Source organism: Scyliorhinus canicula, chromosome 14, assembly GCF_902713615.1.
Source record: "Scyliorhinus canicula chromosome 14, sScyCan1.1, whole genome shotgun sequence".
NCBI classification, from domain to species: Eukaryota; Metazoa; Chordata; class Chondrichthyes; order Carcharhiniformes; family Scyliorhinidae; genus Scyliorhinus; species Scyliorhinus canicula.
The window spans coordinates 19,860,780-19,876,211 of NC_052159.1; the positions used below are offsets into that span (position 1 = coordinate 19,860,780).

At 47.7% G+C, this 15,432-nt stretch overlaps 1 long non-coding RNA gene across 1 annotated transcript in view; it reads right to left on the bottom strand.

Annotated features, from left to right (window-relative positions):
* LOC119977716 overlaps positions 1-15,229 on the bottom strand; it is a 227,238-nt gene extending 212,009 nt beyond the window's left edge. Inside the window, exon 1 of the long non-coding RNA XR_005463270.1 lies at positions 15,160-15,229. This is a non-coding gene — a long non-coding RNA (uncharacterized LOC119977716). The remainder of the gene's footprint in view (positions 1-15,159) is intronic.
* Positions 15,230-15,432: the final 203 nt, after the last annotated feature.

Here is a 15,432-nt window from a genome sequence, read left to right on the forward strand (position 1 = left end):
ATTCTGCTGTATCTTTGTCTGTTACCCTTTCATCTGCATCTCTGCGTCGGAGAAATGTGCTGCATCTCTTTCTAATTCTCAGCAGCTCGCTGCTGCCTGCTCCTAAAGCTCACTAGGCTGCATCGATTCGGAAGATGGAATTATGGCATTTACAGCAGTTGTCCTAATCGAGGCTTGCAGTGTTATGAAAGTTTTGGAGAGCGTAGACAGTGAAGGATTGTTTTCGCTGACTGGATAATAACAGATCATTAACTCAGAACAATCGGCAGAATAACAAGAAGTTGGAAGCATTTTCAAGGTTGCCTCAGGATTATTAAAATGTGAGATACCTTCATCACGAATATCTCACGAGGTTGGTACTACAGCATCGGACAAAGAAGCACTATATAAATGGATGAAAAGGAAGAATCCAGAAGATTGCGTGATTGGAGTCAAGACCCAGGAATTGGATTGTGGCCCATTTGGGGTGTGATCGAGTGTCGCGCAGGCTGTACATGTTCAGTAAGTTTGTTTCAAACAAATCTGTTGGACTTTAACCTGGTGTTGTAAGACTTCTTACTGTGCCCACCCCAGTCCAACACCGGCATCTCCACATCGTGTTCAGTAAGGCAGGGCGGCAGTGGTTTGCTGGCCTACTTCATGGAGTGTGGTAGTCACCACTGATGATTTTATTATATATAGAGGATGTTGTTATAGGTGCTTTACGGTAAGGCCTCTGTTCTACAGAGCAGTGAAGCAATTGTGCTAACCACTAGGCTACTGTGCTGCCCATCTTGCCTGCCCCACGACACGTGCGGCTCGTGGGCGCCGCCATCTTGCCCGACTCAGGACCCCTGCCCGTCGGGCACCTCATCGGGCCGCTCATCACCTGCAACGACCGACGACCAGCCGCATCTCGCCTCAGTCACGATTGACCAGTCTCGACCGCACAACCTCGCGACTGCTTCAACTAAAGTGAAGGTCAACGGACTAGAGATTTCCTGCCTGCTGAACTCCGGGAGCACTGAAAGCTTCATTCACCCTGATACGGTAAGCGCTGCTCCCTTGCCGTACACCCTGCCAATCAGAGAATCTCCCTGGCCTCCGGGTCCCACTCCGTGATGATCCAGGGGTACTGCATCGCCACTCTCACTGTCCAGGGCACGGTGTTCAGCGGCTTCCGCCTCTACGTCCTCCCCAACCTCTGCGCTGCCTTGCTACTCGGCCTGGACTTCCAGTGCAACCTCCAGAGCCTAACCCTGAAATTCGGTGGGCCCCTACCACCCCTTATTGTGTGCAGCCTCACGACCCTCAAGGTCGACCCACCTTCTCTTTTTGCAAACCTAACCCCGGATTGCAAACCCTTCGCCACCAGGAGCAGACGGTACAGCGCCCAAGATAGGACCTTCATCAGGCCTGAAGTCCAGCGGCTGCTTCGGAAGGCATCATCAAAGCCAGCAACAGCCCCTGGAGAGCCCAAGTGGTAATGGTCAAAACTGGGGAGAAAAATAGGATGGTCGTTGACTACAGTCAGACCATCAATCGGTACAGGCAGCTCGACACGTACCCCCTCCCACGTATATCTGATATGGTCAAACAGATTACACAGTACCGGCTCTTCTCGATAGTGGACCTGAAATCTGCCTACCACCAGCTCCCCATCCATAAGGCGGACCACCCGTACACTGCGTTCGAAGCAGCCTTTACCACTTTCTTAGGGTCCCCTCGGTCTCGGCCTTCCAACGGGAGATGGACCGAATGGTTGACCGGTACGGACTGCGGGCCATCTTCTCGTACCTGTACAATGTCACCACCTGCAGCCATGATCAGCTGGATCGTGCCGTAAACCTTGCCAAATTTCTCCACACCGCCACTCTCCTCAACCTCATGTATAACAAGGAGAAGTGCGTGTTCAGCACGAACCGCTTAGCCATCCTCAGCTATGTGGTCCAGAACAGAGGGCTGGGGCCCGACCCCGATCGCATGCGCCCCCTCATGGAACTCCCCCCTCCCCCACTGCCCCAAGGCCCTCAAACGGTGCCTGGGTTCTTTTCCTATTATGCCCAATGGGTCCCTTACTATGCGGAAAAGGCCTGCCCACTCATTCAGCCCACAGTCTTCCCCCTGACGGCCGAGGTTCACCAAGCCTTCAACCGTATCAAGGCAGACATCACCAAGGCCGCGATGCACGCGGTCGACGAGACGCTACCATTTCAAGTGGAGAGCGATGCATCAGACGTCGCTCTGGCCGCCACCCTCAAACAGGCAGGCAGGCCCGTAGCATTCTTTTCCCGCACCCTCTATACCTCCGGAATTCAGCACTTCTCCGCCGAAAAGGAGGCCCAAGCCATCGTTGAAGCTGTGCGGCATTGGAGGCATTACCTTGCCGGCAGGAGATTCACTCTCCTTACTGACCAATGGTCGGTTGCCTTTATGTTTAACAACACACATCAGGGCAAGATCAAAAATGATAAAATCTTGAGGTGGAGGACGAAGTTCTCCACCTACGATTATGAGATTATGTATCGCCCCGGTATGCTCAACGAGCCCCCCGATGCCCTATCCCGAGGTACATGTGCCAGCACACAAGTGGACTGACTCCGGACCCTGCACGACGATCTCTGTCACCCAGGGGTCACCCGCTTTTATCACTTCATAAAGGCCCGCAATCTGCCCTACTCCATCGAGGAAGTCAAGGCTATCACCAGACACTGCCAGATCTGCGCGGAGTGTAAACCGCACTTCTACCGGCCGGACCTTGCGCGCCTGGTGAAGGCCTCCCACCCCTTTGAACGCCTCAGCGTGGACTTCAAATAGCCCCTCCCCTCCACCGACCTCAACACGTACTTTCTCAGTGTGGTTGGTGAATATTCCCGATTCCCCTTTGCCGTCCCATGCCCCGACATGACTTCTGCCAGCGTCATCAAAGCCCTCAACACCATCTTCGCTCTATTCGGTTTCCCCGCCTACGTCCTCAATGACTGGGAATCCTCATTCATGAGCGATGAACTGCTCCAGTACCTGCTCAACAGGGGCATTGCCTTGAGCAGGACGACCAGCTACAACCCCCCGGGGAAACGGGCAGTTAGAGAGGGAGAATGGGACGGTCTGGAGGGCCGTCCAGCTGGCCCTACAGTCCAGAAACCTCCCAGCCGCTCGCTGGCAGCAGGTCATCCCCGATACACTCCACTCCATTTGGTCGCTCCTGTGTACCGCCACTAATGAAACTCCCCATGAACGTCTCTTTGCCTTCCCCAAGAAGTCCACCTCCGGGGTATCGCTCCCAACGTGGCTGGCAGCTCCAGGACCCGTTCTCCTCCGTTGAAAACATTCGACTCCACAAGGCGCTCCCGTTGGTTGAGAGGGTACAGCTACGTCACGCCAACCTGCAGTACGCCTATGTAGCGTACCCCGGCGGCCGCCAAGACACAGTCTTCCTCAGGGACCTGGCACCAGCTGGTTCCCCCCCCCCCCAGTACCACCCTCCCTTCCTCCGGCGCACCCCACCGCAGCACCCGCTCCAGGACACTCTGCCCTCCCCTTGCCCACACCCGGGAATGAAGAGGATTTCGACACGCTCCCGAAGTCACCGAAAACCAAGTTGCCGCCGGAGTCGCCACCAGCACTGCGGCGCTCTCTACAACAGATTAAGGCACCGGACCACCTGAATTTATAATTTTATCTGTACTTTTAAAAGCACAATTTCCTGTATATAGTTCTCCACCACCCCCGCCGGACTCATTTTAACAGGGGGTGAATGTGGTGGTCACCACTGATGTATATATTATAAATAGAGGATGTTGTTATAGGTGCTTTACGGTAAGGTCCCTGTTCTACAGATACGGGGGTAGATCCCTGCCTGCTGCCTCCGCCCAGTAGGTGGAATATAAATATGTGTGCTCCCCGTACAGCAGCCATTTCGTCAGCTGCTGTAGGAGGCCACACATCTCAGTGTAATAAAGCCTCGATTACATCCTACTCTCGTCTTTGCGTAACTGATAGTGCATCATTGAGTACCGGCAAACTGTGGGCACGAGGGGTGGCTGTGGGACAAGCTCACCGGCCATTTTGGTCCGAACTCCATTTTGAGAGAACACTTCATATCGGCCTCTTCCCCTGCTAATCTTGAAGTTACTCTCGGTCTTCCATGATGGACAAAGCTGCCAAGCTCAACATTCCCATTCCGGTGACGGGCCTCTGCCCTAAACGCTATTCTATATCTTCTTCTCTCAGCTGCTGACCCCGCTGCTGTGCGCTTTTCCAATATTGCTCAATTTAAATTTCCGACATTTTTACTTTGTTTCTCCAAAACTTCAACCACCACGCCGACATTTAAGGACCATTGCAACTCATGTTTCAGGGGCTCCCAAGTTGTGAAACAACTTTAACAAAGCTTCATCACTACCTCAATATCCTATAGCCATTCTTCTCATAGAAAAAAATATATTATTCATAAACTTGAGGTTTTGTTATGCAAATGCTAAGTAATTGCTTTCATGAACTAAAGACAACCAACCTGATGCCACAACAGGGGGTGGGGGGACAGTTATCTCAAAGGCCTGAATTATATTTCGAATGGGCCAATTATTCTGGAGAAATTCTTTTTTATGTTATCCTCAATTAAGTTTTCTCTGAAATTCTTCCTCTCTGCTACTTCAAATTGTGTAGTTGTCAGTAATGTAGATCAAAGAAAGGATACTGCGATCCACAAATCATGGATAACAGGATTTTAAATAATAAATTGTCACGCTGAAGATAATCTGAGAGTCTGCAATCAAGATTTATCACCCTGCTTCAGTTACACTGTAAAGTTATGTGTCAATGGGGAGAGGGAGATGAAATCTTATAATGCATATTTTAAGTTTACTGGAGCTTTAAAAGCATGCAAAATAAATATGCAAATTGAAATGTTACACTAGGTAGCATACGCAGTTTACTATCTCCCTCTTAAAGTACAGTTTCTTTCAAATTTGAGATATTGAGTACACCTTGACCTAATAGTGATTATTGGCTTGAAATCGTGAGGTTCGACATAAGCAAATTATTTTCAATGGGCTGAGAACTTTGCCCAGAGAGCAGAGTGAGAAATTTCATAGAAATACACTTTGTTCATCGGCTCCGAGTACTGAATAGTGCGGTCTCAATCCAGAGACAGGAATAAATCAGAATGCACCCTGGCATACGTACATTGCATTGTCGTTCAACTCCCAAAGTTATCCAAGAGGACTGATGACCACTTCCCGCATGAATGGTTTTATTTCATCGGGGTGCATCTGAAAAAAATACATCGCAACAGACGTCGACACTGAAACCCCAGGGTGGCAGGTCTTGGAAACGAAGAGAAGAATATCACCAGGGTTTTGGAGGTGGGTTTGGAACCGGATGGAGAATAAAGTTTGAAACAAATGCGTTGGGCTGAATTGCCGGTGCATACCCAGCACTAGCCGCTTCTCCCAGGGGTGGGCTGAATCCAATATCACAAACACGCTTGGTGGCTGCACAAAGCCAATTGGGGTGGACAATTAGGGAATTAAGTGCCAATGTGCACCGACATTGCAATTTTCTCAGTGTTGCAGGGGCCGGACTTTTATGCCCCCCCCCCCCCCCCCACACTGCCCAGGAGAGAGTTGGCAGGTGGGGTAAGGATTGTAAAGTCAGCTGGGATGTTGGGGAGGGCACCAAGCCTTTTGCTTACCCGCTTCTGCTGGCATTTTACCAGTGATGAATTAGTTGTCTGTTGGCCTGACCTTGGGTCATTGAGGCACTTACCTGGTTAATTAATAGCCACATAAGGGCATCTTCCCGTCCACCGCTGATATTTATCCCTGGCAGTCTGACATTGGGTGTGGGAAGGGGTCCCTTTTCTTCAGACACCTAATACCCCATGTAACCCCTTTGCGGAAAGGGCCACCTCTGCTTGAACCCACCCTCCCACACCCGAATGACCCTCACCCCCACCCCTCCGCCTCCCAACCCCCACCACGCCATGCCCTCTGCCAGCCACCTCACCGCCGCCCCAGCACTGCTCCCAGGATGAAATGGAGCGGGAGAGCAGCCAGCCACCTGATTGCCTGGCAGCCTTTTGGGGGCAGGAAATCCTACCCCAGAGGATGCAGAAACTGCAATCTCCGGCAATTCACTGTCTGAGCCACGCAGAATAACGTTGCTCCTTCGCTAGGCCAGTAGAGGTGGCAGAGGATCACCCCTGACTTTCCAACAGGTGGGCAGGTCCACCACCGGTTCATAAAATCCAGCCGGCTGTCTCAATACTTCAGCAACTCAGAGAAAGCAGCTACACAGCTGGAGGTTGGAAAAATGTGGGAATTTAATCTTTTCAAAATCATATGGCCACGACTGATGTCCTTCCACCAGCAAAATTATCATTGCAATGTAGAGGAACTCAAGAGGATTGAGATCAGTGTTGGGGGGTGGGAAGAGAAGGGACATTCCTACCAGACTGAATAAGACCCTCTGCCCCACCAGATCCCGTCTGATCCTGCTTCCTGTCAACGGCACTCTCACTACAGATGCAGCTGCCGGCTGTCCTTCCAATGGCGGTGGGTAGGGCCGCGGTGGGTGGCGGGTACTGAGCGAAATCCATCTCCTTCCTCTTCGTGCCACCCACCATCCCTACTCAGAACCTGATCGCAGAGGCCGTTTTCTAATTGTCCGTCTTCGGTCTATGTCACTGAACTGGCAAACCACAACACGCGAGCAAAGCTCTGGGGCCCCAGGCTGAAATCCCAGCAGGGTGGATGGGTAAAAAAATCACCCTGTTGGCAAACATGGGTGGGGTGAGCTGAACGAGAATGTACGCCGCTACAGTGAATATGGTCCCCTAAACCCAGAGATGTTGCAAGTCTGGAAAACTCTGAACAGAATTTCAACCATGTATTAAGAAAGTCAATGATAAAGGCAGAGGTTAATGGAAGAAAACCGCTGCTTAAAACAAAGTTATTGTGATGAGAAATTTCAACTGTGCACATTTGTTGAAAATTGGTACACTTGAAGCTAAGAAGTAGCACATCTAATCTAATTAAAGAGAGAGAAAGTCCATAGCACACTCATATTCACAGACTCGTTATAAGTCATTTGAATATCTTGTTAGAATCCTACTCGTGCTCCTCTTGATACCAAATTAAAAGCAGAAACACTGTGAGTATACTACACTGAAGAACAACGTTTACCCTGGGACCTGTCAATAAGAGGATGTAAATCCTACATAAGAACAATCGCTGCATTTCAAAATAATTAGACATAAAACACTTTCACAGATATAAGGGGTTCTCCCGCACACCCTGCAGTGGAAAAGTCATGGAAATCCCAGCGAAATGGCGCGAACGGAAGTTACACCATTTTCCAGCAACTTTCACGGCTTACGGAAGACTAATGGGAAAAGCCTTGGAGGAGTTTCAACCCCACGGCCTTAAGTCTCAAGTTACACTGGTTTAAAGCTACCGCTGAGAAAACTTTCTTCACGGTAGCATTGTGGTTAGCATAATTGCTTCACAGCTCCAGGGTCCCAGGTTCGATTCCGGCTTGGGTCACTGTCTGTGCGGAGTCTGCACATCCTCCCCGTGTGTGCGTGGGTTTCCTCCGGGTGCTCCGGTTTCCTCCCACAATCCAAAGATGTGCAGGTTAGGTGGATTGGCCATGCTAAATTGCCCTTAGTGTCCAAAATTGCCCTTAGTGTTGGGTGGGGTCACTGGGTTGTGGGGATAGGGTGGAGTTAGCATAGAACATAGAACAGTACAGCACAGAACAGGCCCTTCGGCCCTCAATGTTGTGCCGAGCCATGATCACCCTACTCAAACCCACGTATCCACCCTATACCCGTAACCCAACAACCCCCCCCCCCCCCCCTTAACCTTACTTTTATTAGGACACTACGGGCAATTTAGCATGGCCAATCTACCTAACCCGCACATCTTTGGACTGTGGGGGGAAACCGGAGCACCCGGAGGAAACCCACGCACACAGGGGGAGGACGAGCAGACTCCACACAGACAGTGACCCAGCCGGAATCGAACCTGGGACCCTGGAGCTGTGAAGCATTTATGCTAACCACCATGCTACCCTGCTGCCCCTCAAGTTGTCGAGTTGTTGACCTTGGGTAGGGTGCTCTTTCGAAGAGCCGGTGCAGACTCGATGGGCCGAATGGCCTCCTTCTGCACTGTAAATTCTATGATAATCTATGATAAAGGGTTGTGAGAAATTGAAGCACGCTGACCCACCGGAATGTAAAGTCAATTGTGCTGTTTGAAAGAGAAATGCCTGACTGAGGTAGTAAGGGTATTAAGGGAGATGGTGATAAAGAAGAGTATTTGAGTTTTAAAAGCAGAATTTTCATTAAGTCTAAAAAGTTCTGTGGGCCACCTTTCACCGGGTCTGTTAAGAACCCCACTGATGTTAAATGTGAGAGTATCCCGAAACCCCAGAAGGGTGATTTGGTATATTGTGAGAAAAATATTCGAACCAGGAAGGAATAATCCAGTCGTTGTGTGAACTATTAAAGAATATTTATTATCTTAAAAGAAAAAAAATGCATGACATGAAGAACTACAATACACTATTACACTTAAATACATTGATCGATATACAATATTACATGAAGTTACCCCTTTGTTCCTAAACACCTATGTTCCCTGAACTCTGAGACACCCCCTTTTTCCCAACCAACATCCAATATTATATAACTCTATGAGCTAAATCCAGCAGATAGTTACCAAGATATTTGCTAAGTTTGGGAAAACCGTCTTCAGTTTCAGTGAAGGCGAAATCTGCTACTTCTTTTTGGAGATTGTTTATGTTTATGCAGCCAGATGTTGCTGTGATGGCAGCTGTACGTGTGTCTCTTTCCCCAGTCATTATGCTATGGATGTATCAATCTTTCCCTTTGATGTTGCCCACCCTGTGGAGTCAACTTTTAACATATAACTGTCAATTTCCTATCTCTCCACTATTAAGTTGCCTCATCTGTGTCCCATTGTTTTCCTCTAGAAACACAGGTAAACACTTACTTTTCTCTCTGATATGCTAATTTGCAGCACAAAATCTCAGTTGTTCTTATTACCTCCCTATTTTATTTTATCCCAACTTTAATTTATTAATAATATTTTTCCCCAATTCTCAATGCCTCCTTATAGAATATATAATCACAGAAGGAGACCATTCGGTCCATCGTGTCTTGTGCCAGCTCTTTCCAAATACCCTCCAATTGTTTCTCCTTCAAGCATTTATACAAACTCTTTTTTAGGGTGACTCTGTAACCACCACCCTATCAGGTAGTGCTCCCCAATTCATCACTACTCGTTGCGGAAATATGACATTATATAGCTACTTCTGTATCCGTATACCGTTATTTTAAATGACGAGTGGTCAAGGAGACAATAGAAAATCTATGTGGGCAAGTACTCAACTTCTACTTCTTTCCCTGCAGCCTCCCCCACCCCTCTCTCTCCCAATACCATTCTCCGCTGAGGCACTATGTAACAATGAACCTAATGCAAAGTGAAGATGTGAATTTTTGGGTTATCAATTGGAGTACAGATTTTAAAAATCTGGCCAAGGGTCCATAAATAATGTCTGTACGAGGTAAATTTTCCAGTCCTGCCCACCGTGGGAATCGTCGGGGGCGGGGCTGGAAAATGTAACGGAGCACCGAAAGGTCCGTTGGCCTCGGGAGGATTGGGAATGGAAAATCCCACCCTACTTATCTGTACAATATCCTGTTGGTGTGCGAGTGAAGGGAATGATGTCTGCTGTCAGCTGGCAGTGCATTGACTCACATTGACCTCAGGAACTATCTTACTGACGAGGTTAGTTTCCCTCAGAGCCATGTGACCTTTAACGCAAGATATTGTGAACTGTAGCTATGAGGATACTGGGACACAAAGCCCCAATACAAAGTCACATCCATTATAAATAAGCCAGTACAGAAAACCTAACCAATTGCATTAGAAACTCCGCAGGATAAGAATGTTTCTCGTAGCTGTGCCCAGCAAGGCTATCATTGTACGGCAATTTTGTCTGCTCTTTATTTCTAAGCACATTGAAAAAGAAAAGCCTTTTTGAACATCTTAGAAATGCTGAACAATATCATAAGCAAAACATTTATGACCTGAGAGGAACTAAAGGTGCTCATGCCCCAGTGCAGCAGGCACAGTAAATACCTTGATTGGTGCTTCAAGGGTTAACCTCCACCAGCTCCCCTTCCACTGCCTAGAGTACCTTGTCCTTAAGCAGTGCTACATGTGGTCTAATGGAATAAATAAGTCTGCAGGGAGTATACTGAGTAACTAATGAAGCCAGGGTTTCAAAATTATGTTTCAAAGGGATATCATAACTGAGGGAAGAAGAAATTTTCACCCCATCAATCTGCTCAGAGAATATTTTACTTTTGGACCATGACTCTTGTAGCGACGATCACTAGTAATAAAATTGTGTGTGGGAAAAGGCAAATAAATTGATATTTTTTTTATGGTGCACTTACAGATGATAGGGATTTGCCGATGAAGTGTTTTAGAGTGCTGTCCCTATCCCCTGGGAACTGAGTTCAAAATAAGTCTCCTTTTGCTCTGACAGCTGTTAGGGGCCCTAAGTGAAATGAATTGAGACATTCGCAAATCAGTTCCCAGCGGGCATGAGTTCACAGTACAGAACTGACCTCAAATTTGTTGCACTTGGCTTTTCTTCAGCATTCTCAGGACGTAAGAATAAACAGCGATACTGTGAAAACGTGAGAGGTGTCACAGGCATGGCAGGACTGCTCCTCTGAGGCTAGGCCCCTGCTTCAGTGCAATTCAGGAGTAGCTGAACGTAGCAACAGGGATACGCTGAGAGATCAGTTTCAGAGGAATTGGTCCCTCGCTAGAAGGTGACACACCTTACTACAACAGGGACAAAGGAGCCAGAAATCAGCTGTAAGCGAGGCAGTGGAATACCATGATCAGCTGCCAAGGCCCCATCTGCATGGTGGCTGCCCACTGAACATTGTTAGAGGCACATCAACTGCTCAGCAAAGATCTGGCAGAAGGGGCCTTTGGGATGGGTAGCACGGATGGACGATGGGGTACTTGCCATTGGGGACGTGCAACAGAGATTCAACAGCTTAGTTCCTGGGAAGGCAAGATTGCCTTCTGAGGAGAGATTGAAGAAACTGGGCCTGTATTCTCTCGAATTTTGAATGATGAGAGGTGACCTCATTGAAACTTATAAAATTCTTACAGAGTAGGTGTGACTAGGCTTTTTCCCCTGGCTGATAAATCTAGAACCAGGGGACACAGTCTCAGAGTAAGGGGCAGGCCATTTAGGACTGAGATGAGGAGGAATTTCTTTGCTCAGAGGGGGGAGCGGGGGGGGGTGTATCTTTTGAATTCTCTACCTCCAGAGGGAAATGGAAGCTCAATCGATAGATTTCTGGATACAAGTAACATCAAGGGATATGGGGATAGCATGGGAAAGTGGTGTTGAGGAGAATGATCAGCCATGATCTTACTGAATGATGGAGCAGGCTCAATGGGCTGAATGGCCTACTCCTGCTCCTCTGTTCCTATGTAGCTGGAGGTAGACGCACTTCTAAACTGGCTGCTTCCCTCGGCCAAACCTGGCAGAAGAATAGTACTCCTTGATCAATGAGGCATACTGGCTGATGTCGGGCCAGGAGTTAGGCCCGATCTGGTCGTCAGGCCGAGACGGTCACAAAGAAGATCAAAGCAGCATTAAATTTGAGAGCGAGGTACATTGGCCCTCTGGGAGCAACTTTCAATAACCACATTTTCCCTGTCAGTTGGACACCTAAGATGTATCAATAGCAGTGTGGGCACCTGCTATTTAACTCTCAAGTCTAGAGAGCTGAATGGCAGAAGCTTCCAGTTGTCATATCCCAGTGATCATGCCGAGATGTCAGATCTGTGAATTGTTGGCCCCTCAAAAATATTCACTTTTCATAGAGATTCATGCAGTCATTATGGCACAGAGGAGAGCATTTGGTCCATCAAGTCCATGGTTCAGTCGGTCCCAACCTCCTTTATCTCCATAAGCCTTCAAGTTGAATTCCCTCAAATGCCCGTTCAATTTCCTTTTCCAAGTAATCAATTAAAAATGGACAGAAAGAACATTATTCATTCCTTAAAATTTCTATAAAATGGATTGAAATTATACGTACAATATATTCAGAACAAATGTGTTTTTTTATCCCTCTTACTTAAGTAAAGGTTAAATTGGGTCAGTTTTTGTGTTAATCGGTTTAACGCCATTGTGAAATAATTGAGCAGATACAAACTCATTACTATCATTACTATCATATTCATCACTGATCACCTGGCATGCAATTTGAACACATGAAGGTCTAAAACCGCCATCTCTCTTCTCATTAAAATGTAAAAATATTGGCCCACACTCTGCTGCACACACTACAATAATAATAAGATTAAAAGATCGTAGAGTGTACTGGCTCCTATCAAAAACAGCCAATTAATGTTGGAAACTTACGGGTCTCAGTGTTAACTATATGATATTTTAATACCGGTACTAAGCCATTTACTTGAAGCAGGATGATACCTCCATTAAAATACAAGAATGTGGAATGCAGCCTGGATCAGTCAGTGTTTGCTAGTTTGTTTTGTAAGTTACACCTTCATCTCTGAGGCAGATGGTTGTGGGGTCAAGCCCCATTCTAGGGTTTGAGCACTTTGGTGTATTATTGAGGGGCTGCTATATTGCGAACCTGTGGACAAATCATTAAACCTAAGCCCTGTCTACTCGGTCAAGTGAACGCAAAGGCTCCCACAACATGATTAACACAAGAGCAGAGGGGTTCAGCTGGTGCTGTAGTCAACATGTTCGCCTTTACCAGCTACAACTAGGGTCATTTCTCCAACCGCTGTTTGTGGGATCTTCCTGTGTAAACATTGAGTGCCACATTCATCTGCACAACAACACAGATCGCAATTATAAGGTGATCTTTTAGCTGTGCATCTTTTTGAGCATATTCTGTAGATGTGAACAGCAATATAAAAATGCTAATTTCTTCCTTTTAGTGTCATCAACAGGGCAGCACGGTAGCACAGTGGTTAGCACTGTTGCTTCACAGCGCCAGGGACCCATGTTCAATTCCCGGCTTGGGTCACTGTCTGTGCGGAATCTGCACATTCTCCCCATTTCTGCGTGGGTTTCCTCCGGGTGCTCCGCTTTCCTCCCACAGTCCAAAGATGAGCAGGTTAGGTGGATTGGCCATTCTAAATTGCCCCTTAGTGTTTCTTTCCCTCTGACCAGGGCCGTGAGTCTTTGGACCTCTCTTTCTCAAAAGGCAGTATAAGCAGAGTTTAAGCACTTTTTCAAGCAGATAGATTCTGGCCGGGGCGGGGGTGGTGGTGGTGGTGGTGGGGGGGGGGGGGGGGGGGGGGGGGGTGGAGGGAGGTGGGGGAGGTTCTGGCCGGGGGTGGAGGTGAGAGGGAGGTGGGGAAGGTTCTGGCCGGGGGTCGGGGAGAGAAGGAGGTGGGGAAGGTGGGAATATGGGGTTGTAACTACAATCAGATCGGCCATGATCTTTTTGAATAGCGGAGCAGGCTCGAGGGACTGAATGGCCTCCTCCCGTCCCTAATTTGTACCTTCAGCAGACTCTCCTACATAAATCTATTAAACACATCTGCTTTCCTTTGATCTTTCCCAAGTCCACTTGGGAATCCTCATTTTCCCTCTCTATTGAAATATCCCAATACACGAGGAGTGTTTTATAAATGCAAGTTGTTAATTTTGTTTTAGACTGTACTTTTTTTTTTAAATAGTTTCTCTTCCACACACTGGCAAAGTTGATGAAATTCAGTAACTGTACTTCGGGAAGCATCCACAGAATCATGGGAGGCACAATCTTAGCGACTTTGTATCTGCTAGGAAGTGATTGTCGAATGTGGAGGAAAACTTTGACACAGCGTACCACCATTGGAGGAATCCACTGCAACTGAGGACATAGTCACTGGGAGAGCCGGTGCAGGTACGATGGGCCAAATGGCTTCCTTCTACACCGTAACAATTCTGTGATTCTGCGATAGTGACTTTGCAGTTATCAGTTAGCGAGCAGGGTTAACTACGTGTTAATTGACTGATGGGCAATGCAAAGATCTCGCAATGCTTGCCGCCCTCGTGCAAAATTAGTCGCCACGCCAGCAGCGGCAGAGATCTCAGTCGGAGGAACCCAGAACATTTCCCTGTCCTGAAGCTTGGGATGCAGAGGGTGAGAAGTGGCACGTGCGGCAATTTTACAATATCCGTGTAATCCCGATCACGAGAGGTTGGGTCGGTGGGGTTGGTGGAGGCGAGTTCAAATTGCGAGTTGCATTCTTGGCGTAAATAACTTCTGAATTATTTGCTGCGGGGAAAATATTTCAACTACAATTCAGACACACACACAAATAATACAACCATTCTGATTGTGGTTAAAGTATTTCAGGGCTTAAGTGTTGTCTGTGTATAACAAAGGAATAGTGTTAATATGCAGATAGCATCACCATCTAGTGGTCATTGGTGTGAAGCTAGTATTATGCTGATAATAAATGAACACTTTACATTGCTGTTTGCTTTGTTGGGAGACATGTCCAATTGCCTGGTATTTAAAGGAATGCTGTGAGGACAAGTGTCATTATCTGGCTGATCAGTTCACAGTCTTGAATTTCATGCTTAGTTTCAAAACAGTGTAAGTGGCTTTGGGCTTAGCGTGTAAGACAATTATCCAGTCATCATTTAAACTGGCAAGTGTTTGCAGATAAGACGGCAGCACTCAAATAGTTTTCTCTTTTGTATCATGTTGACGGTCCCGGTTACTCTGTACACATATTTTCCTGTTATCCACCCACCACGGGACCAGAAATTGCTGCGGAAATCAACAGACAAACATTCCATACCGCTCGCGACGTTCCCCGCCACAGGCGGGACTGTAAAATCCTGGCCACAAAGTCTTTATGTGATGCCAAATGTACCTTTCAAAAGGCTCATTGGCAGATTAAAACATCCTCAGAATTCTATGAAGCAAGAACATAACGGGCTGGCGGTACGCTGACAGCACTGCACTATCTGCAAAATCAGAGGAAGTTCCACAAAATATCATCAATCAATTAAAATACAGAAGTTACGAATATGGATTGAGAATGAACACCAAAACGACAAACAAAGGCCACGATTTACCAGCCGCATCCCGCCGGAATCGGGTGCATCCCACGAGAGGCCTCTTCCCCGTTTCCCAACGGTTGTTGAGCCATCACAAGATCTAACGCGATCTCGCGAGACGTCGCGATCTGGATCCCGTCCACAATGGACGGGACCCAGACTTGCAGAGTTAAGTGACCTTAACTGCTCACTTAACTCTGCCAACACCAGATCTCACCAGGAGACCCCAGCCAGGCGCTCTTCAGCACTGGTCCCCACAAATAGGGACCAACCTCAATGGCACGTTACTGG